The following is a 26,238-nucleotide window of genomic DNA, read 5'->3' on the forward strand; positions in this document are numbered from 1 at the left end:
GAAACGTATTTTATTCATTTGGGATGTCATCGTTAATACAGAAACATAAGCATAAACAGATCTTACATTTATTTACACTAGTGATCTACATCTCTTTAAATCTCTCAGTGTAATGTGACTTCATATCAATACCTGTGATATAAATAAACAGAGTGGGTTAGGTTGGAAAACCTGGTGAGTACATAGGGTTTTCAACCCACAATAATATAATTATAATGTTCAAACAATCAAGCAATTAAACCCCATTACCCATCCTCATTATATTCTCTATTCTTAAGGATCTACCCTAAGAATCAGCTTATTCCTCGTTCATCCATTCCTAAGGATCATCCAAAGGAATCAGCACGAAGTCCATCGTTGCCATGGTTTACATAACGAGCACTAAGTCCGCATAGTTGCTAGGGTTTAGGCACTAAGTCTGCATAGTCGCCAAGGTTTAGGCATCAAGTCGGCATGATCACTAAGGTTTAGGCACCAAGTCGGCATGGTCACCAAGGTTTAGAGTACACCGGGTGAACACATAGTTCACAACACCTACAGGTTGCGAGCCTGCTAGTGTTCCACTGGACGATCTAGAGTAGTCTGTGGTTGTCATCCATACTCTGCTGAATGACAGGGACATCATTTGGAAAAAAGGCTTCTCACATCGTACACCTCTCACCCATACCTCATGGTCTATATCACCTCTCAACTCATCGTCCAACTCATATTTCATCTATTATATCTACCCATGTTTTACCCCAATATTTTTGTAGATATAAAATACATATATAATTTAAATCATCTAAAACATGTATAAAGTCTTTCACCGAGCATAGACAGCAAGTAAACAGACAATATGCACACATAGCACGTAGTAAATACTTCATATCTATGTGTAAGTTGAAGGGGACCATGCATTCACCTGAAAGGTGGTGTCTTAGCACTCGGACAGCGCTTCGATACTCGCAAAACAATTTCCTTCGATAAAACCTAGTATCAACACCACTAGGGTTTAGTCTAACGATAACCGCGACAAATTAATAGTCTGACTATTATTATTATTATCATATAAGAATTAAATAACACTCAATATAACTCATAATAATAGCCCAAATAATTATTTTAAGGACCTAATAACATTACTATAATTATTTGGAAGCTATATTAAAGATTGCGTAAGCATAGCACACTTACAATGAATTTTATCGAAAACCGGAACTTTATTTGGAGCAGCGTTTTGAAACCGAAAGACCCCTTTTTCTCGAGACTCCGGGATCCTCGGGGCTTCCTTAGGGTGCTAGGGGGTTTACCTAGGCTTTTAGGGGGTTAGGGTAGGCTAGAAAGAGAAAGAAACTAGAGAGAGAAAGAGATTTGGTGTGAAAATGTGTGAAAAGCTCGAACCCTTCGCATGCCTTTTATAGGCGCCTGATCTCAGAATTATGCTGGGCGTACTGAGGGTACGTTGACGTGGACCTTTCGAAGCCAAGAGATTCCGAACACGGGGTGTTCTCTTCTTGTACACGCTGCATAGTGAGCCAGCTGTCATCCATCCGAAGCGAGTCGTGGGCAACAAGGAACGGCCTAGATCATGCCACGTCATCATTTTTGCATCAGATTTTGCAAATTTCTCTCTCGACTTCTAAAAATAATAACTTTCGCATACGAGCTCCATTTTTGATGTTCTTTATATACACATGAAGGTGGGAATGTATTCTACCACTTTCGTTTAGACTTTGTCAGCTAATTTTGAATCGATTTTAAATTTTATATTATTAACAGGCCGGGACAGGTTTGTTCCGTTAAATTCTCATAACTTCTTCATCCGACGTCCGTTTTTGCCCATATTTTTCTCGTTACGCTACTCTTAATGATATCTCTGATTCTCGTTTAGGTCGTGTCAGCTAAAAACCGCTCAATCTAACATTCGAATTTCGGGTTGTACATTGTTAATCCAAAACTTCGAAAAATCATAACTTCTTCATACGAAGTTAGATTTGTGCGTTCTTTTTATCGATGTTCTTAGTGTAACATATTCTATGACTTTTGTTTATATCGCTAAGGCTAAAACTAACTTTATCGTAAATTCACTATTTACGCTTCCCGATGCCGTGCCGGTTCCATCGCGAAACTTCGACGGGTCATAACTTCTTCGTTATAACTCGGATTTCGGCGTTCTTTATATGTACGGAAACCTTGTGACATATTCTAAAACTTGGTTAAGATTATTTATTCTAAATAATATTTTGTCGAAAGTTGTTTTCGACACTTATTGCCTCTAAATTTACTAGCCCGGATCTACGGATGTTACAATGCATCATAGTTGTACATAATTAAGATCTTATAGCCTAAGAATATTTGGTTTAGCCTTATTTCTTGTTCTTGTTTGATGAATGGCTTAGGGTAGGGGTTAGATATTCGAATGTATATAGGGTCCAATGTTATGTATGACCAATATACACTAGTATTGCAGCGTTGGTGGAAGTTTTACATATGAGTTGTGTGGGGTCAGTCGGCCAGTTATGAGATATTTAGCCTTACTCTAGGGGTGAGGATTGAATGCTCGCCTATGTTTATGTATATTTTTAGGGTATTGTGATTATACTTGATGCATACATGGCTAGGTGTGGAAGGTAGTATGGGCCGATACTAATGAAAGCACAGGACCCATACGCGCAACAAGGAAGTCACAACCCTTAGGATTTTTGTTGGGAGTTGGTTTATCGTTATTATATGGGATGTTTGATATCTTTGTGGTATATTTTCAGCATGGTGGTTATGAGGTGATTTGTGACCGAATCCGGGTCAGTATTAGGAGCTGGCAGTCAGGGTGGACCAGTAGTGCCCGAGACCATTGATCAGATGAGACCAGATGAGTTGGATGCCAAGATTTGGGAGATCCTGCATGATCAGGTTGCTACACTGTTTCAGGCACAGTTGGCAGAGATGTTTGGGTCTATCAAGACCTTTATGGTCGAGTACTTTGTTGAGACCTATGCAACCATTGTTGAGACGGCTGTCGTTGCATCCTCTGCAGCTATAGCAACCACTGGTGGCAGGACCAGTTGGGCTTTTCAGTATCTGGACTTCGATAACACAAAGCCCCCAAATTTTGATGGGATTCAGGACCCGATCATATCCATGAGGTGGCTATATGACATTGAGGGATGATTTTTCACAGGCTCATGTGCTACTGACCAGAAGATTGGGTATGCTCTGAACCTGCTGAGGTCCGGGGCAAAGGACTGGTGGAGAGTGATGACAAAATCATATACAGATGATCACATAGTTGCAGTTAGTTGGGATTAGTTCAGGGAGATGTTTTACGCATGCTACATTCCATGGGTTGAGAGTTTTTTGATTTGAGACAGGTTACGGAGTCGGTGATGGAGATCACTTGTATGTTTAATGAGAGGGTGATGTTTTGCCTAGAGTTTGCTTTCGAGCAGGCTTTGATGATACGTTATCTGAGCATGCTTAAGACCGACATCCGACAATTTGTTGCTACCCAACGTTGTGATATGCTACTGGAGTTACAGGAGGCCGCTAGGTGGCATGAGCTTCAGATTGAATTACAGTTGCGGGAGTAGAGTCAGGCCCCGGAGCAGTTGCAGCCTACGCCAAAGCAGTCCAAGACCACTGATTCTAGGTTTGGGTGGCTAGCACGGGCGCACTTGTGGGATGCGTGGGAATGGTCATTCTGGAGTTTGTAGATCTGGTAGTGTGTGATGAAAATGTGGCAAGTAAGGGCACTTTGTGAGGGATTTATGCTATTTAGCTGTGGTTCATGATATAAGAATATGTTACCATTGCGATCAGGCTGGTCACGTGAAGACCAATTGACCATTGCTCGTTGCCCGACCGACATACGCTCCAGCATCGGCTACACTGCGGATTACTGACAGGAATCAGGGTAGAGTAGAACCCCTGAGGGCTCGGGGACATGCCTTTCAGCTTACAGCTGAGGAGGCCAGGACAACATCGGATGTGGTGGCTAGTATATGTCTATCCTTTATCCTATTGATTATATTTATTTTTTACTTATATATTTGTACCTATGTTAGGTACGTTCTTAGTGAACTCTCTGCCTGCTCTTGTATTATTTGACTCTAGGGTGAGCCAGTCATTTATCTCTCGATCGTTTAGTATAGAATTTGATTTACCCTTAGGAGAGCTAGAGTGTCCGTTGCGAGTCTCCATCGCCAACGAACATGGGATTCCTGCTTCTTTAGTCTACTAGTGTTGTGTTTTGGAGACCTTCAGGGTATCCTTCCCGATTGACTTGATTCTGATTCCCGTGGGGGATGTATGTGTGATCGTGGGTATGGACTGGCTGAGTCGTTTTGATGCCATGATCGACTGCAAGGGTCAGCAGATGGTAGTTTGAACCCCAAGTGAGGGAGAACTGGTTATCTACGGTGAGGGCATTAGATTGGGTTCAAGGTTTTTCTCAGCCGCCAAGGCTTGGTAGTATGTTTAGCGCGGATGTGTGGGTTATTTGGCGTATGTGATAGATACGCGAGTCAGGGATCAGGTCTTGCTTTCTGAGGTTCCAGTGGTTAGATATTTTGCTGACGTGTTTTCGGAGGAGTTACCCGAAGTGCCTCTTGAAAGGCAGGTCGAGTCAGGATCGACCTAGTGCCAGGTGCGGCCCTATCACCAAGGTGTCATACTGATTGGCACCACCCAAGATGCAGGAGTTATCATCCTAGTTACAGAAACTACTAGGCAAGAATTTCATCCTTCCGAGAATTTCTCCGTGGGGAGCATCGATTCTCTTCGTCATGAAGAATGATGGTTTACACCGGATGTGCATTGACTACCAGGATTTGAACAAGTGAACGGTGAAGAACCGTTATCCACTCCCGATGATAGATTATCTTTTCGATTAGTTGCAAGGAGCATCTTGGTTCTCCAAGATAGACCTGAGGTCCGGATACCATCAGGTTAGGGTTAGGGAGGAGGACATGGAGAAGATCGCGTTTTGGACTCGTTATGGACATAACGAGTTTGTGGTGATGCCATTTAGGCTCACCAGTGTGACAACAATATTTATGGACCTGATGAATCGAGTGTACAGATTGATGATCAACCACTCGATCATTGTGTTTATAGATGATATCTTGGTGCATTCCAAGACTAGGGATCAGCATGAGGAGCATCTCCGTTAGCTACTGGGAGTTTTGAGGTGAGAGTGACTTTACGTCAAGTTCTCGAAATGTGAGTTTTGGTTGCAAGAGGTTCAAATCCTTGGACATCTCGTTAACCAAGAGAGTATTTTCGGTCAATCTGGCCAAAATCAAGGTGGTTATGCAGTGGGAGGTTCCAAAATCTCCCTTGGATATCAGGAGCTTCTTGGGTTTGGCAGGGTACTATCAGAGATTCATTCAGGATTTCTCCAAGATTGTGGTACCCCTCACTTGTCTGATGAGGAAGGGGGTGGATTTTCAGTGGGTCCCTAAGCTGCAGACCGCATTTGAGACTCTGTAACAACGACTCTGCAAGGCTCCAGTTCTGACACTCCCTGAGGGAGTTAAGGATTTCGTGGTGTTCTGTGATGCATTGATCACCGGATTGGGAGAAGTCCTTATGTAGAGAGGACGGGCGATAGCCTACGCATCACGATAGCTGAAGCCACATAAGACAAGATATCCCACACATGATCTGGAGTTGGGAGCGGTGGTATTCACTCTCAAGATTTGGAGACATTATCTCTACGGGGTTCGTTGTACCATATACACGGACCACAAGAGTCAAACACACATCATGGATCATCCAAACCTGAACATGAGGCAGCGCAGGTGGCTGGATGTAGTCAAGGATTATGACTGCAAGATCCTTTACCATCCGGGTAAAGCGAATGTGTTTGCGGACACCCTGAGCCACAAGTTGGATCGATCTTCTGTTCCAGCAGCATGTATGAAGATATCAGTGGATTCTCCACTAGTGGGATTGATCAGAGAGGCTCAAACTGAGGGAGTGTGAGAGGAGAATTGGAAGCTTGAGAGGATCAAGGGTGACATCATCCGGTTTGTTCAGGACATCCGTAGGCTCTTAACCCGTTGCGTTCAGGTATGGGTTCCAGTGTCTGGTGGGATTAGGCAGATCGTGATGGAGGAGACTCATAAATCTTGCTTCTTTATTCACCCGGGGGCCACCAGGATGTATCGGGATCTAAGTTTGAGTTACCTATAGTCGTGCATGAAGCGATAGATCGCTTGGTACGTCGAGAGGTCCTTGACCTGCAGAATGGTCAAGGCCGAGCATCAGAGGCCGCATGGCAAGCTTCAGCCTCTGGAGATTCCCATGTGGAAATGAGAGCAGATCACAATGTATTTCATCACCAAGCTTCCAAAGATGGCAAGGGTTTTCGACGCTATTTGGGTCATCATGGATCGATTGACCTACAGTACCTATTTTTTGCCCATTCGGGAGAGCTCGTCAGCCGAGAAGCTGGCCGATGTGTATATCTGCGAGATTGTTGCTCACCATGGGGTTCCGGTCTCTATCGTTTCAGACCATGACGTTTGGTTCACCACCCATTTCTGGCGGAAGTACCATGAGGATTTGGGCATGCGACTGCATTTCAGTACAACTTATTGTTGGATAAGGTGTCTAAGTCCATAACTATTTCTGGTATGTACTTGACCCGACCCGGCATGGTCCATTTGGGTTGCATGGCACCGTGCAATTGGATAGACTAAATGAGAGAAATAACACTTGGAGATTATTAATATATTATAAGTTCTAATATATTAATAATATTATTTGATTAGTTTGATCAAGAATTAATTTAGAATTAATTATGTGATCAAAAGATAACTAATTAAATATATGGGTTGATTATGTAAATCATCCATATCTTGTATAGTGGGCTAAGAGGCTCCATGGATTATCAAGTTGGGTTCCACCCATAGGATGCTCCATGGGAGTTACAAACCCATGGGTCATGGAAATGAAGAGTCATGACACATTAGGGTTTAACCCTAGATGTGTCAACACTATATAAGTAACATGTTCTCCACCTAAAATTGACGACACTAAGAAACAAGAGGGCTTGGCCGATTTTTGAGAAGTGTGTGTTCTCTCATAAGTTCTTCCAAGAGCATTTGGTGTTGTGTGAAGCATTTGAGGCATCACACTTGGGGTGCTAGGCTCACAAGGTTTCAAGGAACACAAACAACAACAAGGTAAGTTATTCTATCTATACTTTAAGTTAAAATTGTTCCCATGTATGCTAGATAGGAATATAACCTTGGAATTTAACTTTGCATGATAATTAGACAAACATAGATCCAAGGTTATTAGGGTTGCATGTACACTTAGGAAGTGTTAGAATGCTCAAAACCCATCAGTGGTATCAGAGCCTAGGCTTGTTTGTTTTTTATTTGTGCTTAAAAGTTGAAAAAAAGTCGAAAATCTTGCTGTCTACGAATGGACTCGTCGAGTCCATAAGAGGGACTCGTCGAGTTCATGTGTATCTTCAACCAACTCGGCGAGTAAGTTCATGCACTCGGCGAGTAGGGTCGACTGATTGTAGAATTTCGATTTAGTTGCTGGAAATGAATTAGAAACATTACCCTAAAACTTTTTGGTACTTGAAAAACTTGTTTTAGATGGTGTAATGTATTTGATAATTCATTTACAGCAACTAGTTATCAAAATTACAAAGTTTCAAGTGTAATTCCTGATTTATGAATAAGTTCATATTCATGTTCTTGTTCTTATGATGTTTTAGATGATCATAGGAATTATTTGTAACCTATGTGGTAGATTAATTCTTGATCATAATGTGTTTTAATGGAGTCCATAACTTGTCCTCAAGTTATGGAAAACCAAGAGTCACACTTGAATTAAAACCATTAAAACAAACACAAGAGTTAGAAAAATGAAGAGTCTTCATTTTATTACTCTATTAAACTCATAAGTTACAAGAAATGAAAAGTTTTGAAAGTTACAAAACTTGCCCTCAAGTTTTGGAACAAGTAAAGTTAAGTTAAAACTTTAAGTTCCAACCCCTAGAATTTTAAAAGTTAAAATTCAACCCTTATACTTATATTATGATGATCTAATAATTATATATATGTGTATAAGAATAAAGTCGTCTTACCGCTAGTACGCCTCATTCACGAAGCTGGTCTATAAGGTGGGTATAAGGTTGTTGCCTATAAAATGGTGACTTAATGGGTGTCTATTCTCACCCACCGCTTGCTTGACTGGTGGAGGGTCGTTAGCCGAACGGGTAAGACAAGGACTTATAAACTCTCATTCAAAGTATGATGAATATTATAAAGTAACTAAATGTTTTATTAAATTCCCAATCTTAGTTACTTTAGGAAAATGTGAATAAGGTGCTAATCCATGAAATTACACTTTACACTTTGTCTAAGTCGTTGGTGGAGCGTGTGTGGTTAACCGGCACACTAACTTGGACTTAACAAGGTAGGTAAAGGGTGACTTAAGGTTTATTATAGTATCGGTGGAGCGTGTGTGGTTTACCGGCACATCGATTGAGTGATAAACTTTAAGGGTACCAAGTGGTTTTCATGGTTACTTCACACCTCGTTTTGTGATCCTCGGTATCCCAGTCACAAAACTTGGAGGGCACTCTCGAGATTGAAACATGCCTTTGAAAAGTTCATTGAATCTCAAAGAATCTAGGAATTTCTAAAAACCAATAAAAACCTAATATCTAATATTTCGGATTTCGTGGTGGAAATTGGTGAATCGTCATTCACCTACCTTTCAAATATGGTATAGCTTAGATTACGGCATACCTCTTCTAAGTTATATTATATTGTGATTGGATCCTAGCCTTAATATTACATTTGGGTGTTTTATTAAGGACTCTCTTAAATCTATACTAAAGTTGTTCTCCTCTTTCAGATGTCTTCAAATAATGCTTCTGGCTCGAATCCTAATGGCTCCTTTACTCTTATGAGTTTGTGTGGGAAAGTCACCTTTGATGGATCCAACTTCAATGAATGGATCAGAAACATCAGGATGATTACCCGCTACGAGGACAAAGAATATGTCCTTGACAAGGAGCTTAAGGAGATTGATGAGACCACTGCAACTCCTCAGGAGATCGCTGACTTTCAGGCACATGAAAGGGATGCTACGAAAGTAGCATGCATCATGATGGCCACAATGATAGCAGAACTCCAAAAGTCCTATGAGGATTTCTACCCTTATGAAATGCACCAAGATTTGATGGAAAGATACCATCAAAGTGCACGACAAGAGAGGTACGAAATCATCTGCTCCATGATAACAACCATGATGAAGGACGGGGATTCCGTCGCGAGCCACATGCAGAAAATGCAAAGGTATGTGGATCGATTGCTGAAACTTAATGTGAACCTCCCTGAGGAGCTAGCAATAGATATAATTTTGCGCTCCTTACCATCGTGCTATGATCAATTCCGCATGACATATCACATGAATAAGGAAGAGGTCACTCTCAGCAAACTTCAGGGACTTCTCAAGACTGCAGAAACAGGTCTTAAGGGGAAGTCGGTTGCTATCACTCCTACTCCAAACTCAACTCCGGTTTTGGCAATCGGGAAAAGTCGAGGGAGGAAGAGAAAGATATCTTCGAAGGGTACCAAGGCTCGGACCCTTGATGGCTCTTCTTCAAGTGGAACCAAGAAAGGTTTCATTACTCCTTCTTCTGACCCAAAAGAGGCTGAATGCTTCTATTGCCATGAAAAAGCTCATTGGAAACGGAACTGCCCAAAGTACCAGCAGAATGTGAAGGATGGGAAAGTCAAACCCAACCATGCAGGTATTTACACTATCATTTCTAATAACTCACCCCATTCGAAATCTTGGGTCCTTGATACCGGTTGTGGTATTCATATTTGTTGTGACTTGCAGGGACTAAGAAGAAGTGAGGATGTGGAGCAAGGAAGAATAAACTTGATCATGGGGAACAGGAAAGTTTCACCTGTCACCAAGATTGGAGTTTATACTTTATCGCTAAGTAGTGGGTTTAGTTTAGATTTGAATAAGTGTTGTTACTCGCCAGGAATGGCAAGAAATATTATTTCCTTTCATGCTTTGTACAAACAAGGGTTTACCTTTTCGTTTAATAATGAAGTTGGTTCTATTGATGCTTTCTTTAATAATGTTCTTTATTTTAAAGCATTACCTTGTGATGGGGTGTATGAAGCTGTGTCTGTTGTAGATAACTTAGGAAATAATGTTTTGTGTATTGATTCTACTAATAATAATAACTTGGATAAAGCATCATTATGGCATTGTCGTCTTGGACATATAAGCAAGAAACGCATAGGCCAACTCCAAAAGGATGGAGTCTTGGAGTCGTTTGACCTAAAGTCAAATGATAGTTGCGAATCATGCTTACTTGGAAAAATGACAAAGTCACCCTTCACAGGCTCGTGTGAAAGGGGTGAAGGTTTGTTGGACCTTATACACACGGATGTGTGTGGACCATTCAAACATGCCACAAGGGATGCTAATCATTATTATTTGACTTTTACTGATGATTACAGTAGATATGGATATGTCTACTTAATCAAGCATAAGTCAGAGACTTTCGAGAAGTTTAAGGAATTTAAACAGGAAGTCGAGAATCAATTGGGCAGGAACATTAAGATGCTTCGATCCGATCGAGGTGGTGAGTATCTTAGTTCAGAGTTCCTCGACTATCTAAGGGAATGTGGGATTGTCTCACAATTGACACCTCCCAGGACACCGCAGTTGAATGGTGTGGCTGAGAGGCGTAATCGAACCTTGTTGGACATGGTTCGTTCCATGATGAGTCGAGCTTCGCTACCAATCTCATTCTGGGGGTATGCCTTAGAGACTGTCGCCCATATCCTTAGTCTAGTCCCTACAAAGAAAGTTGCCAAAACTCCTCACGAGATGTGGACTGGTAAAGTACCTAAACTAGACCACATCAAGATTTGGGGTTGCGAGGCTTTCGTGAGATGCGAGACTCATGATAAGCTCGAACCTCGAAGCGAGAGGTGTATTTTCATCGGCTACCCATAGCAATCCTTTGGTTACCTCTTCTACAGACCTAGTGACAATGTGGTCTTTATAGCAAGAAGAGGAGTCTTTCGAGAAAGAGATTTTATAAGCCAAGGAGACAGTGGGAGGCAAATTGATCTTGAAGAAATTCAAGAGTCAAGTGGTGATGGAACTTCAAACTCTAGCCCTCAACTTGAGGAGGAAACTCCTGTTGAGCCAATTGACGAATCTGTACCTCTGAGGCGTTCCACGAGAGTTAGGAGTGCACCTGAGCATTACTATGGATTCCATATTACTGCAGAAGGTGAGACACTTATTAGTGATGGAACACTAGTAATTCAAGATGACCCTAACAGCTATGAGGAAGCCATGGCAGGCCCCGGGTCTGCTAAATGGAAAGAGGCTATGGATAGCGAGATACAATCCATGTATGACAATCAAGTTTGGAACTTCGTTGAGAATGTACCAGGTCGAAAGACTGTAGGGTGCAAATGGGTCTTCAAGAAGAAGACCGAAATGGATGGTAAAGTACACACTTATAAGGCTAGACTGGTTGCAAAGGGCTTCTCTCAAATTCCTGGAGTGGATTATGATGAGACCTTTTCTCCGGTAGCCAAGATTAAGTCTATTCGGGTTCTGTTAGCCATAGCCGCATTTCATGACTATGAAATTTGGCAAATGGATGTCAAAACCGCTTTCCTTAATGGAAAGTTGGCTGAAGATGTTTACATGAGTCAGCCAGAGGGTTTTGTCAGCAACAAGTACCCCAATAGAGTGTGTAAGCTTGAGAAATCCATTTATGGGTTAAAGCAAGCACCTCGCAGATGGAATCTTTGCTTTGATGAAAAGGTCAAGGAATTTGGCTTTTCTAGGAGTGAAGATGAATCTTGTGTGTATGTCAAGGCTAGTGGGAGTATAGTTAGCTTCTTGGTATTGTATGTGGATGACATACTACTCATAGGAAACGACATTCCAACCCTGCAGGAAGTAAAGTCCTGGCTTGGAAAGTGTTTCGCTATGAAGGATCTTGGTGAAGCTGTCTATATTTTAGGGATAAGGATCTTGAGAGATCGGAGTAAAAGACTAATTGGACTTAGTCAAAGTACCTACTTGGATAAGGTGCTGAAGAGATTCAGCATGCAGGACTCCAAGAAAGGAGAATTGCCCATCCAGAGTAACGCCAAACTAAGTAAGACACAAAGCCCTAGCACTGAGGCTGAGATAGCACAAATAAGTCGAGTACCTTATGCTTCGGCTGTAGGATCGATAATGTATGCTATGACGTGTACCCGACCTGATGTAGCTTTTGCCCTGAGCATGGTTAGCAGGTTTCAGGGGAACCCTGGCAAGAATATTCTCAAGTACCTACGAAGGACTGCGGTAAAGAATATTCTCAAGTACCTACGAAGGACTAAGGACTGGGTCCTTACCCTCGGTGGGAGTGATGACTTGAGAGTTGTAGGGTATAGTGATGCTAGCTTCCAGACTGATAGGGATAATTTCCGCTCTCAGTCGGGCTGGGTCTTTACCCTAAATGGAGGAGCAATTTCTTGGAAGAGTTCCAAGCAAGAGACAGTGGCAGATTCTACTTGTGAATCAGAGTATATTGCAGCTAGCGAGGCGGCAAAGGAGGCGTTATGGCTGAGGAACTTCATTGGAGACCTTGGAGTTGTACCAGCTATTAAAGAGCCAATGGAAATTTTCTGTGATAGTGAAAGTGTTGTTGCCTTAGCCAAGGAACCAAGGGATCACGGGAGATCCAGACACATCGACAGAAAATACCATTTCATCAGACATCGGATCGAAGAAGGACTCCTCGTGGCAAAGAGGATATCATCAGATGAGAATCTGGCAGATCCCCTCACGAAGGGACTGACTCGAGTTAAGCATCTCCAGCATGCTCGGAGCATAGGGCTGAAGGATGATATTAGATTTAGTAGTTAGATAACCTCGAAATTTGTAAAGTGTAATTGACATCTGATGATGAATAAAAGTGTTTTATTTATGAGTAAAGTGTTGTTATCTCTTGTCGATCGTTTACTATATTTCTTTTGCATGTTTTGACTTCCAGAATAATTTTTGTTTGGTATAACATATTATTCAAACCTCCACAGTCGGTCATATGTCGGAAGTAGATATGAATCAAGACTGTCATGTTTGGTTGTAGAGGTCTTGGACAAGGCTACAGCAATCATGAGTGCTCAAAAGTTCTGAGCATTGGACTCAACCCACGCTCACTGGAATCACTTCATGGAATTCTATCTCGAGTGATCGTGAGACGGTAATATCGTATAAGTCTTCAAACCTAGAGATATGATTTGTTACTTACAAGTTGGTTATGCATTGATTGTATGAAAAAACGCATTGGTAACTCGATGTTATAAATCGTGCTCTTGTGTGTAATTCAATGAGTGGTAGAACAAACATATGAGTCGAAGTTTATCTGTTCCTTCTTGGATTAGAAGCTGATATCTGGGCCCCTCGATGATTTTGTTTTGACCTATGTACCGGGCCCGGTCAGAACTAAGTTGATGTGTTCAATTAAGTTCTTTGACAAACAAATCGGAAATCGGGAAACAAACTGTTGGACAATAAGTAAGACATTGTTCCGTGTATTTGTCCGACTGATATCTAGAACAGAGGATTATATGATCACTTATCTTAAATGGCGTACCATCATCTTCTCAGTTCCGAGAAACCTTGTAAAGAGCTACGATTGCCGATCGGTTCCTGAAGTCATACTTGCAGTAATAGTTATTAGACTTATCCAAGTGGGAGACTGTTGGATAAGGTGTCTAAGTCCATAACTATTTCTGGTATGTACTTGACCCGACCCGGCATGGTCCATTTGGTTTGCATGGCACCGTGCAATTGGATAGACTAAATGAGAGAAATAACACTTGGAGATTATTAATATATTATAAGTTCTAATATATTAATAATATTATTTGATTAGTTTGATCAAGAATTAATTATGTGATCAAAAGATAACTAATTAAATATATGGGTTGATTATGTAAATCATCCATATCTTGTATAGTGGGCTAAGAGGCTCCATGGATTATCAAGTTGGGTTCCACCCATAGGATGCTCCATGGGAGTTACAAACCCATGGGTCATGGAAATGAAGAGTCATGACACATTAGGGTTTAACCCTAGATGTGTCAACACTATATAAGTAACATGTTCTCCACCTAAAATCGACGACACTAAGAAACAAGAGGGCTTGGCCGATTTTTGAGAAGTGTGTGTTATCTCATAAGTTCTTCCAAGAGCATTTGGTGTTGTGTGAAGCATTTGAGGCATCACACTTGGGGTGCTAGGCTCACAAGGTTTCAAGGAACACAAACAACAACAAGGTAAGTTATTCTATCTATACTTTAAGTTAAAATTGTTCCCATGTATGCTAGATAGGAATATAACCTTGGAATTCAACTTTGCATGATAATTAGACAAACATAGATCCAAGGTTATTAGGGTTGCATGTACACTTAGGAAGTGTTAGAATGCTCAAAACCCATCACTTATCATCCGCAGACAGACGACCAGAGTGAGCGGACCATACATACCCTCAAGGATACGTTGAGGGCTTATGTCATTGACTTACGTGGGAGATAGGATTCCCACATACCCCTTGCAAAGTTTTCCTACAACAACATCTATCATTCCAGCATTGTTGCTCCACCCTTCGAGCTGTTGTGTGGACGAAGATGTCGTACCCTGGTCTGTTAGGGCGAGGTTGGTCATAGAGTGATGGCTCGAAATGAGGTAGTTTTGTAGACTACCGAGAAGATTCAGTAGATCAGGTAGCAGTTGTAAACTGCTCAGAGTCGACAGAAAAGTTATACCGACCGACGCCGATCCAACTTAGAGATCTAGGTCGGCGATATGGTATTGCTGAAGGTCTCACCCTTCCAGGGTGTGATCCGCTTCAGGAAGAGGGGAAAGTTGGGTCCTCATTAACGTAACCCTCAGAGGGAACATCAAAAAGATAAGTCAAAACTAGTACCAAGCTTGGCCTAAGCTAAACTTACTCGGACCAAGTCCGAAACCAAGGTCGGGCATTCGCCAACGCGAAAGACATAGGCGTGATAGTTATGGTGTAGAGCAACACTATAATCTCCTCACCAAGGGATAACATCACGGAAAACATGGGACCATTCAGAGCATCCCACGTGCTCGTCAGACGATAGCCACAATCTCCATAATAACTGAATGATCATCCTCTAGCTAATTAAGAGAGGGTGCAAAAAGGACGTGACGAATGATCTTTCAGTAGGAGTCTGCCACGTCACGCCCCATGAAGGGATGTCCAACAGAATCCATTGAGGTCCACATGCCTCTCGAACCATGTATAAAAGGATCCCTCTTCCTCGAGAAGAGGGGAGACTCTCTTTCGAGTAAATATTCTTTCTCTTCTCTGAGAACAAACACTAACTAGATCGTTGGAGCTTCGTCCCGACAATCCATCCCAGACGTCGACTAATGATCTACTTTCCATTTTTGTACTATAGTATCAAGAGAGGGCATCAACATTAAACCCACCGGTAATCTCAGCACTACCGTCTCCAACATATCAAAACATCTGGCGCCCATTCGGGCGTATCTCTAGAATGATACACTCACGAAACAAATCCATAGAGCAACAATGGAAGGTGAAATCCCATAGTATTCGGAATACTGGAGAAAAGTATGATGTGTCCAATGTTGTCACTAGAGGGAGGAAAACCTTCTGTTTAGGAAGAACACGTATCAAACCTCAAACCAGTTTCACAAACACCACCGAGCTCCACAGCAGTGGCGACAACAATCCCCACGGCCAATCTATGGCGCCCTGCAACTAACCTAATCCTACCAGTTGCAATCGTAAATGCAACTCTGCAAATTGTTGCAACATAACCAATAGGGACCCCTGTACCATAATAAAAGTCTCTCCCACACACCTATGGCACTAGGACTTGGACCCCCCACACCATCCAACCACAGCCACAAATTTCCTCCACGCTCGACCCACACACCACCATGGTAGGGTTGCCCCGTATGCCGCTTTACGTAAAACATTAGCCGATATTCAACTCATATGTGCAGTAGATCCCAGGTTTCATCCATATACATACAAAACCATAAGTCACAAGCATGCAGATCCTGGCGGGTCAGGGATCTAGTTCTTCCAGATTTGGCGTTCTGCTCCCAGTTTAAGTTGAATCCAATCCCCTCGTAGCAGCCGCTCATCCATTCAACACGAATAAGCAACAAATACATGGGAGCGCACTCATACACGCTTCCCCCAATAAGCCAACACAACATCCAACAATTTGGACCGATACCAAACCTGCCTCTGTATCAGCCATATATCTCGCCGGTGACTATGCATAGCCAGATGTATGCAAGCCCGTACCAAATACAGTAGCACATGGCTTACAGCGAGATGTTATCCTCATACATGGACAATGCCATGAAAAGTGCCAACTCTAATTTCAGTTATGAGTTGTTGCAGTACAAAATTCCACACAAGGTGATGATCCCACACATGCCTAAATATGACGGTACCACAGATCTAGACGACCACATTGACAATTATGAATAGACGGTGACTTCCCTCAAGATGGATTGTCGCTACACTTGCACTTATTTCCCTCGCACCCTCACTGGTAATGCTAACAAGTGGTTAAAATCTCTGAGGCCAGACAACATCTCCAGCTTTGAGCAACTGAAATACCTTTTCCTCAACAATTTCATGCAATTGAGGAAAGGCAAGGGGGATGCTAACTCGGTAATGGCATGCAAGCAAAAAAAGGGGGAATCAATCCGTGAATATTATGACTGGTTCATGCTGGAAACATTGAATGTCCAGGACATGAAGAGTTCCTGGTAACAGGCGCTTTCACCCATGGTTTACTCCTAGGGACCCTATCGAAGAAGATGCAAGGACCTGTTCCCCGATCCCGGGATGAACTCAAGTTCCGTGTTGAAAAATACCTGAGGCAAATCAAAGGGGAAGAGCGAATAGACGCCAATATCAAAGCTATAGCCAATGCATATGCAAAGTAGGAGGAGGCGGTGTCGCGACCAATCTCCGCCCAGCAGGGAAGGCAAGATGACGACCAGCAGCGACACAATCGTCACCTCGGCATATGTCTAGATGGTACAGACCGTGCTACACGGACGACAACAAAAGAGGTCATACCAAAATTCATGCGATCAACAAGGCCCCAGTCGAGGAAAAAAAGACAAGCCCAAGTTCTATGAGTACCATAAAAGGAAAACTCACGATACAAACGAGTGTATAGTGCTAAAGAGGGAGATTGATGAAAAACAACTAGTATGAAACATTATTGATATAGCAAAAGACCTCAGGGCAAAATTCGACAAGGATAAACATTAGCCCAAAAATCAGAAGGATGGAGGAAGAGACTGAGAAAAAAGGGCGGAGATACTCAGCATCACCGGGCCTCGCCCATGCACCAACTGCCAAGGCCGATATCCCAATGTAGGGCCATACCACCAAAACGTCCTCAACATAACATTCTCGATGAATGGCCCAAGGCTAGAGCATTGGGATCCCAACGATCCATTGCACATCACCAGTTTCATTAGTTGACACCATGTTGAACAAGTTTACATCGACAACGGAAATCGAGTCGACGTGATCTATGAGCATTGCCTTAGCTAACTGCCCATCAAATGGAAAGAGTACCTCCAACCACCACGCTAGGGCCCGCTAGTCGGTTTCACTGGTCACCACATCTGGCTAACGAGAACAATCAGACTCCCGTTCACCATGGTTAGCCATGACGGGGCAAAGGAGATTACAAGGGTGCTCAATTTATCGATTGTCAACTGCCCGACTGAACACAACATTCTCTTAGGATGCCTTGCGCTTTTCTAGTTGCGAGCAATTCCATCTACTATCCATGATGTCATCAAATTCAGCACAAGTGATGGATCATCCATGATAATAGCAACTAAGCTAGCCAACAGGTGTGATGCTCAATGAGAAGCAAGGCAGGAAACCCAATTACGCCAAAATGGCAGTCACCAAAAGGCAGAGACCTCCTATTGGAAATCTGCTGAAGCACGAGTGCTGAACCAATAATCAAAGAAGAGACGGTGAGACATATTTAGTTGACTCACAACCCCTCCTCCGCAAGGAGAAACTAACACTAATCCAAGGATTGCTTATCCAAAATACGGGGTGTGAAATACACAGCGAAGAAACACTCGCCCACAGGCGAATGCACCTGTCTGGACAATAATCGACACCCATGCCAAGACCCACACAAAAGCAATTTTGGATCTATAGCAAACCTTGTCTGATGGAAAACGTGAACCAAAGTTCCTCAGAACAGAGGAGGCGAGCGCAAGAAACACCACCAACAGGAGCAAAATGTCATTCCCTATGGCGCACAAGTCTTCCCGAAGAAGAGCACCAGTAAAGGTCTTCTGAAACCAAAATAGCTCCTCCGCTAATTCAGCACACTACCTGGGAGTAGGTGTACAGAACCGCACAAATGGAACTTTCACTCAACCAAGGGGAGTCGCCTTCGACGGTTGTAGTGCTCGCCGGGTCAAAGAGAAAGGAAGGCGACAACAACCCCAGAGAACGTAAACTGACACATTGTTCCCCCACACCGGGCCCCGCCAAGGGAAGCAAGCGGAAGCCTCGACCTATGAAGGCCCATCTACATTAGGTGAAGAAAGGACGTCACCGCCCAACATGAAGCATAGTCTAACTTTGCATAGGATAACCATACTCCTGGCGCTGACCCAAAAGCCGGGCATGCACCCTGGCGCTTAGATACCAAGTGTATATCGACTTATGTCCTATATTTCTTTCTAAAAATATTAATACAATTTGCATTGTGAAAGAGCTTTCCATAATTTTGTTTAAATTGCAAAAAAGTAAAGGATGTCACCGCCCAACAGGGAGCATGGTCTAACTCTACACAGGATAACCATACTCCCGGCGCTGACACGAAAGCCTGGCATGCGCCCTGGCACTTAGATACCAAGTGTCAATTGATTTACGTCCTTTCTTTTATGATTTTCATTTTGACAGAGCCTTCGAGAATTCTGTTTAAATTGCAAAAAGTAAAGAGTTTTGCATATTTTCCAAGTAGCAACAATGGCTGATCACCTATGCTACTTGGGCAAAATCTATGCAAGAACACAACCACAGGTCTTAAAAGAGTCATAATCTTTACCTATAATGTGCCTATAACATCTCAGAGTTGATAATGAACAAATTCCAATTAAAAGCACAAGAAAAAGGGGTTCTAAAAGGTTCATAACCTTTCCCCTGATAATAAAACTGATGGGTTTTGGTCATAAGAACATCCTATGTGCTCATACAAACCCTAATGCTTGGATCTAGGTTTCTCTATTGTACATGCAATTTATCTAAGACTATGAACCCTAGATCTAGCACATGATAATCAATATAACATTTAATTAGGGTTAGATCATACCTTGATTGTTATGTAGCAATAACAATCTCAATTCCTTCTTGTAATGACTTTAGAAAGCTTAGAGTCACAAATGTCACTCCTCTAATGGTTCACAAACACCAAGAGCAAGAAGATGAAGAAGAGAAGAGAAGGAGGCTTCCCAAAACATGTGGAAACCCTAGAAGGAAGCTTGTCCCCGTTTTGAGGCATAAGGGTTCTATATATAGTGAGGCTATTAGGGTTATCTAACAAGGAAACCCTAATTTGGATGCTTAAGCCCTAAGCAACCCATGGACTCCTTTCCTTAAAGGCCTTGGACGATTTCTTATGGGTTTCCCCATAGAATTCGTCCAACCTTATAATATAAGGCAATCCATGGCCCAATTGCAATTATCTTATAATTACAATTCTAGTCCCTTAAGTTTAATTAATCTCTTTTAGTCACAAACTTAATTTCTTATTAATTCTTGACTAATATTAATTAAACAATATGATTTCTCCTTTAATATATTATTCTCATAATATATTAATAAATCATATTTAATCCTTTCTCTCCATAATTCATCCTATCAAGTTGCTTTTGGTGAAGGCAACCCAAAAGGACCATGCATCATCAGGTCAAGTACATACCAAAATAGTTATGGACTTAGACACTAATCCAACAGTCTCCCAGTTGGATAAGTCTAATAACTATTCTACGTATGACTTCAAATCCTGATCTGCAATCGTAGCTTTCCAAAGCCACTGTCAACTCTGATCCTATCAGATACGCGTGTCCTTTAGATAAAGGATCATATATTCCTCCATTCTAGATATCGTATGATTTCAAATCATTTTCTTTGTACTATTTCTCGATTTCCTATTTATGACGACTGACTAATTGAACAAATCAAATTAGCCCTAGCCCGGCCGAGCATTTACGTTTGTCATCACTAAATCATCGAGGGGCCCAAAGATATTGCTTTTATCCTATTTTGGATAAAAGGAACGGATAAACTTTGATTCAATGCTCGCTTGCACTCACTCACCGAATTACACATAACAATATGTTTTATAACACCAAGTTACTAGTGCGTTTATATATTATCAATGTGCAACCGACTCGCAAGGTACAATTCACACATCTCGGTTTCAATAATATAAGACGTTATCGTCTCACCAATCACTTGTGATAAAATCCTTGAAGTGATCCAAGTGAGCGTGGGTTTAATCCAATGCTCAAATCATATTCATAAGAACTCATGAACGTTGCAGCAAACATTTGCTTATGTCTAATACTCTTTAGACATTCACACACACCAATTCATGACAGTCTTTATTCATACCTACTTCCAACATATGAACGACTGTGGCCTGTTCGAATAATTTGACTGTTCTAAACCAATTAAATTATTCAGGAAGTCAAAACATGCAAAGTGAAACACAAGAATAATACTAATCCTATATGGCCCCAAACCCATGAGTATAAATAAAACACCTTTTATTTATCACCATATCGATTACTCATTATTTGTCGTTTCGGGTAATCAACTTTTTACTTGAATTATTACAACACTTGTCCCACGCTCTTATCATGCACACAATGTTTACTTATGGTTCTTACTTTGTGAAATAGATCAAACGAACACATTTCCAATCATACTCATTTCACAACTCCAAATCCTTTTTCATAAGTGAAAGAATATCAAATTCTTGTCACTTATAGAATATGTTAGATTCTAACATTTTATGCAAAGATCCTTTTGTAATGCCATTGCAGTAAAGTCACAATGACTATTGCCAATGAAATTACAAAGTCCTCTATCAGAGATTGTTACAAGACAATTCCATATATGTGATGTCTCTCACTCAAAGTACATTTCTTTGAACATCCTTTTGCATATCATTTCTAATCTAGACATAGATTCTCAATATATAACTCCTAATATGGAAACCTTTCCATGCTTACTAAATCACTACTCATTCTTAATAGAATCTTATATATTCATAATAATGTCGATATACTCCATCCAATACTATACTTCCAACTACTCACAAGTGACCAATCCTCGGTGAACTTTGGATTGTCCTTTGATAGTTGTTTAATCATCTTAGTCAAAACCGATTCTTGTCCTTCTTCTATATAAATGCGCTAGACATTTGGAAAAATTTAGAATGGTCAAATATTATAGCATTTTCAATCGATCCTATACCCGAAGCGTATGGGACACGATTCATAACGTCTTACATGAAGATTTGATACTTTATCAATCTTCTGCAATAATATTTTACGTGCTATGTTCTCATAATTCGAATTATGAAGAGGAATGTCGTAATCATAATCGAAATTTTGAGAACACACTATGTACTATTGACTAAATCTATTAACATTCCACAACCTAAGCCTTTAGATTTGAAATGAAGCATAATATTCTCTCCCTTAATTATAGCAAAACAACTATTCAACCCTTAACTTTTCGAGGTATGACTCTTGTTTTTCTATAATTAATATTGCTAACTTGCAGTACTTGCCTTAATAATCATACAATCATAACATTTATTCTCCCACTATCATGATGATAATTATAAACATAACACTTATGCTCCCACTAGCTTTGATATGTATTCAGAAACAGCTTAACTTTCAAAAAAACATGCCTATTGAATTTCTTAAGTTCACGTTTCTAATACTTAATGCTTTGATAATCCTTTATCAAGGCTTCTTAATCTCATACACCTTTATCCAAGATAGCTCATATGTGTCTTACACAATTAAGACTAATTTCCAAATCTCACAATTCGAATCATGGAGAGGGATACCGTAACCATAATCGAATTAGAGAATACAATTTCACAATTACTATCTTCTTAAAATCTCTATTAGTGAAAGCATTTACTCACATCCATCTTCATGAAGGAGGAAATCTTATGACACTTAGATTTTAATGGTGTGTGTGTTCTTATCCATGCGAATTTGTCAAAACCAAAGTTTGCGACAAATCCAAACTCTTATGGACCGAACTTTCTTTCTTTGCCTTATGGTAACACGCTGCCCACCATGTCTTCCAAGTAGTTAAGCAGCTCACCCTTTCCTATCAATGTACTTTTCATTGATTAAGGTCCTTGCCTTTTATGCATAATGAGAACTCATAGGGCTCACATGCATAATTAACTTAATTGGAACGGCACAGAAACAATATTGTGTCAACACGATAGGTTGTAAACCTCAACTCGTGTGCTAGTGATGATCAATAAGGTCTATTTTGATTTGTTCTTGAAACCTTTCAAGACCATTAAGACTCCCACTGACTCCTTGACATATAAGATTCTCTTGTCAATAAACATTTCTTGACAAACCAATATTCAAGAGTTAGTGTAGTTTTTATCAAAACACTTCATAAATTGGTCCTAGCTTGTCTTTGTCTTATCCAAGACATCACAACTTTCCACATTTGATGAATGTCATAAACCTACTTAATGTCACAATCTTAACTCTAAGACTTGTTTTGGAACGAAGTATGATTGACTTCTTGATTTAACCATTTCTTCAATTCTTGATTCCTCTTCTTAGACATACAATTGTATTAAGACTTACTTAGAGGATCAATTGAGATATGGTTCTTAATCATTAAGACCTATCATAAAGCATAAAAGGTACTCTCCCTTCTTCTTAGAATGGAGAAACTTTTATCTTTCTGCCTACTTGATTCTTTTTGTTCGTTCTGCTATTGATTTAAATATTTTCAATCAATTCAGAATTACACTTAATCCTATAAGTATAATCATATTTACTAAACTTTTATTAAATTGATATGTGCAAATAAACTAACTTAAACAGTGGCCAATTGTCTAATTTAATTAATCCATTGCACTATTACCTTGAAATCAACCATAGAGTTAACCAAGTTGAACTAAACAGAAGTTCCTTTCCAATTATTGAATCTAGTTAAGTCGTTATTTTCTAGTCTCAAATTAGTAATAGTTAGTAAGTTTCTAGTCTTGTAAAACTAGAGAAAAACCCTTACTTCTTAATTAACTTAGATAGAATTAGTTTTTAATTTAATTTGTCGTTCCCTGTGTTCGATACCCTGCTTATTTAGCTATACCACAATTGATAGGTTCACTGCCTTTTGTGTATTATTTGATAATTAAAAGTAGGTTTAAAACTAAGTGAGTTATACACACATCATAAATCATGACAAATATGTTGGTTACTCTTATGGTGGACTTGATCAATATGCAACTTTGTGTACTTGATCTCCTAGTCCTTCACTTGACACTTTGTCAATGAATCAGTCTAATTTCCAAATATGAAATTTCTCATTCATCGTGCAACCAAGTTGCATGATTCTAGGTTTCTATCCAATTGAGACTTGGGTGATGAGAAACTCTCCTTATTTGGCAAATTCTTCAACATTTCCATAAATAACAATCAAATCCATTATTGATAATAATAGAAACATTCAAAAATCAATTTCTCAGACTCTTTACACGGATGAAAGCGATCGGGATGACACGCCATTGCAAGGATAAATAAATAATATAAAGTCAAAATTTATTTTATTGCGGAAAATTTTGTCCTTACAATGTAATTCATTGAAAAACTATGATAATACATATTTCTTAGCAATCTAATTCTAACTCTAAGTAGTAGCTCAAGAATCTAATCTTCAAGTAATGCGATCGAAATCCATTTCTTCATGGTTAGATTCTGTTCACTTCTTCCCTTAAGCTTCCTCTCCTTTCTTCGATCCTACAAAACATCAACTATAATCTTATCACATTATGTATTAAGAATCTAGCATAGGAGCTTAAAAGAGTTAGTCAATGGATTTTACCTACAGTAGAGCCATACGTTTTGACTCTCCCATCTCTTAGATTTGTTAGGTAAATAGGGCAGACTTGTATCCAACGCCCTTTCCCTTGGCAGAAAACGCAGGTCGGTTCTTCTAGAACGTCCTCAGAAGCATGGTTGGTTGACTTTCCCAACAAATACGCTCCATTGCTTTGCCAAACCATTTCTGATTCAACAACAATGAGCATGTAAGTTAGGTCAATGAGGCTTTCGTCATGATCCATCATATAATACTTTCTTTTGAACTCATTATATGATTCGGGAAGTGACTTCAGAACCCAGTTCACAGCTAACTTATCCGGGAATGACACACCGAACATTTTCAACCTATCAATGTGTGATTTCATTCCCAACACGTGGGCACACCCGGATTTACCATCTTCATGTTTAATTTCCAATAGGGCTTTAGTGACATTGAACCTTTCAATTCTTCGATCTTGTGGGTTAGAGAGAACAATAGGAGGAGGAGGGGGAAGTGAAGCATGATCTCTTGTTCCTCGATCGACTCGTGGAATATCATCTTCATGTGGAATGCTTGTTCCACGGGACTTGGGAAGACCATAGTTGTCGAACTTTGACATCTACAAAACGGGAGAAAAAAAATTCAAGTTAGTTGATTGATTGAGTCCTTAGTAAATCACCCAAATGACATACTAAGGCTAGGACCCAACACAATATGCTACAACCTAGAAAAGGGATGTCGTAATCTAGTTGCAGAATATTTGAAGTTAAGTGAATGACGATTCATTAATTTCCACCACGAAAAACGAAAAAAAAAATTTAAGTTTTAAATCTATGAAAACTCCTAGATCCTTTGAGATTCATTGAACATTTCAATGGCATGGTTGAATCTCAATACGCCCCTCTAGTTTGTGACTGGGATGCCGAGGATCACAAAGCAGGTGTGAATAACCATGCAAACTTACATGGTGCCCTCACATGTTACGGTCAACTATTCGATGTGCCGGTAAACCACACACGCTCTACCGAACTATGACAAACATTAAGTCACCCTTTTCTACCTTTGCTTAGAACCATTTAGTGTGCCGGTAAACCACACACGCTCCACTAACGTCTTCGCAAGGGCACAAAGTGTAATTTCATGGAATTACATCAATTCACTTTTGCCTAAGTAACTAAGATTGAGAATTTGTAAAACATTTAGTTACTTTTCTACTTCATTATACTTATAATGGAAGGTTTCGTCATATCCTACCCGTTCGGCTAACGACCCTCCACTAGTCAAGAGTGCGGTGGGTAAGAGTGGATACCCATTCAATCGCCATATTATAGGCAATTTCCATAAACACCCCTTATAGACCAGCTTCGTGAATGAGGCCTACTAACGGTAAGATTGACTTTTACTCATACATATATATAATGTTATACTTTTAATGTTATATATAGTATAGGGTGTATTTTACACTTTTAAAATACTAGGTGGTCAAATTTAACAATTATACTTTTAATTCAATTAAATTGAAAACCTAAACTTTTATGGATTTATTAAACCTCTTTTAATTATACACCTTAATTAATTAATAAAACCATAAGGGTGTGATATGAACTTTTCAAAACACTACTAGGTTTTAGAATTTAACATTCCTAGATTAAACTTTTAATAAAAATTTAAATTCCAAAACTTGAGGGCAAGTTTTGAAACATTTCAAAACATTAGGGTTTTAACTAATTAAATTTCAAAACAAAACTATTAAGTTCAAATTTAAACTATAAAACCTTACATGGGCATAATTGAAACTTTTTCATAATACAAGGATCAAATAACAAATAATATAAATTAAACAATTAATTTCATCATCATCGATATTTGACCTAATTTCAATTTCTTGCAAAATAAGTTACCCAATTAATACAAATAATTCAATCTTTATCATATAAGGAAGTTATTATCTAATCAATTGGTAATTATCTTGTGTTTTGGCAATGATATTCATTAAGAAACAATAAAAATCATATTCT

The sequence above is a fragment of the Lactuca saligna genome, chromosome 6 (genome assembly GCF_052625555.1).
Source record: "Lactuca saligna cultivar CGN05327 chromosome 6, ASM5262555v1, whole genome shotgun sequence".
Lineage (NCBI taxonomy): Eukaryota > Viridiplantae > Streptophyta > Magnoliopsida > Asterales > Asteraceae > Lactuca > Lactuca saligna.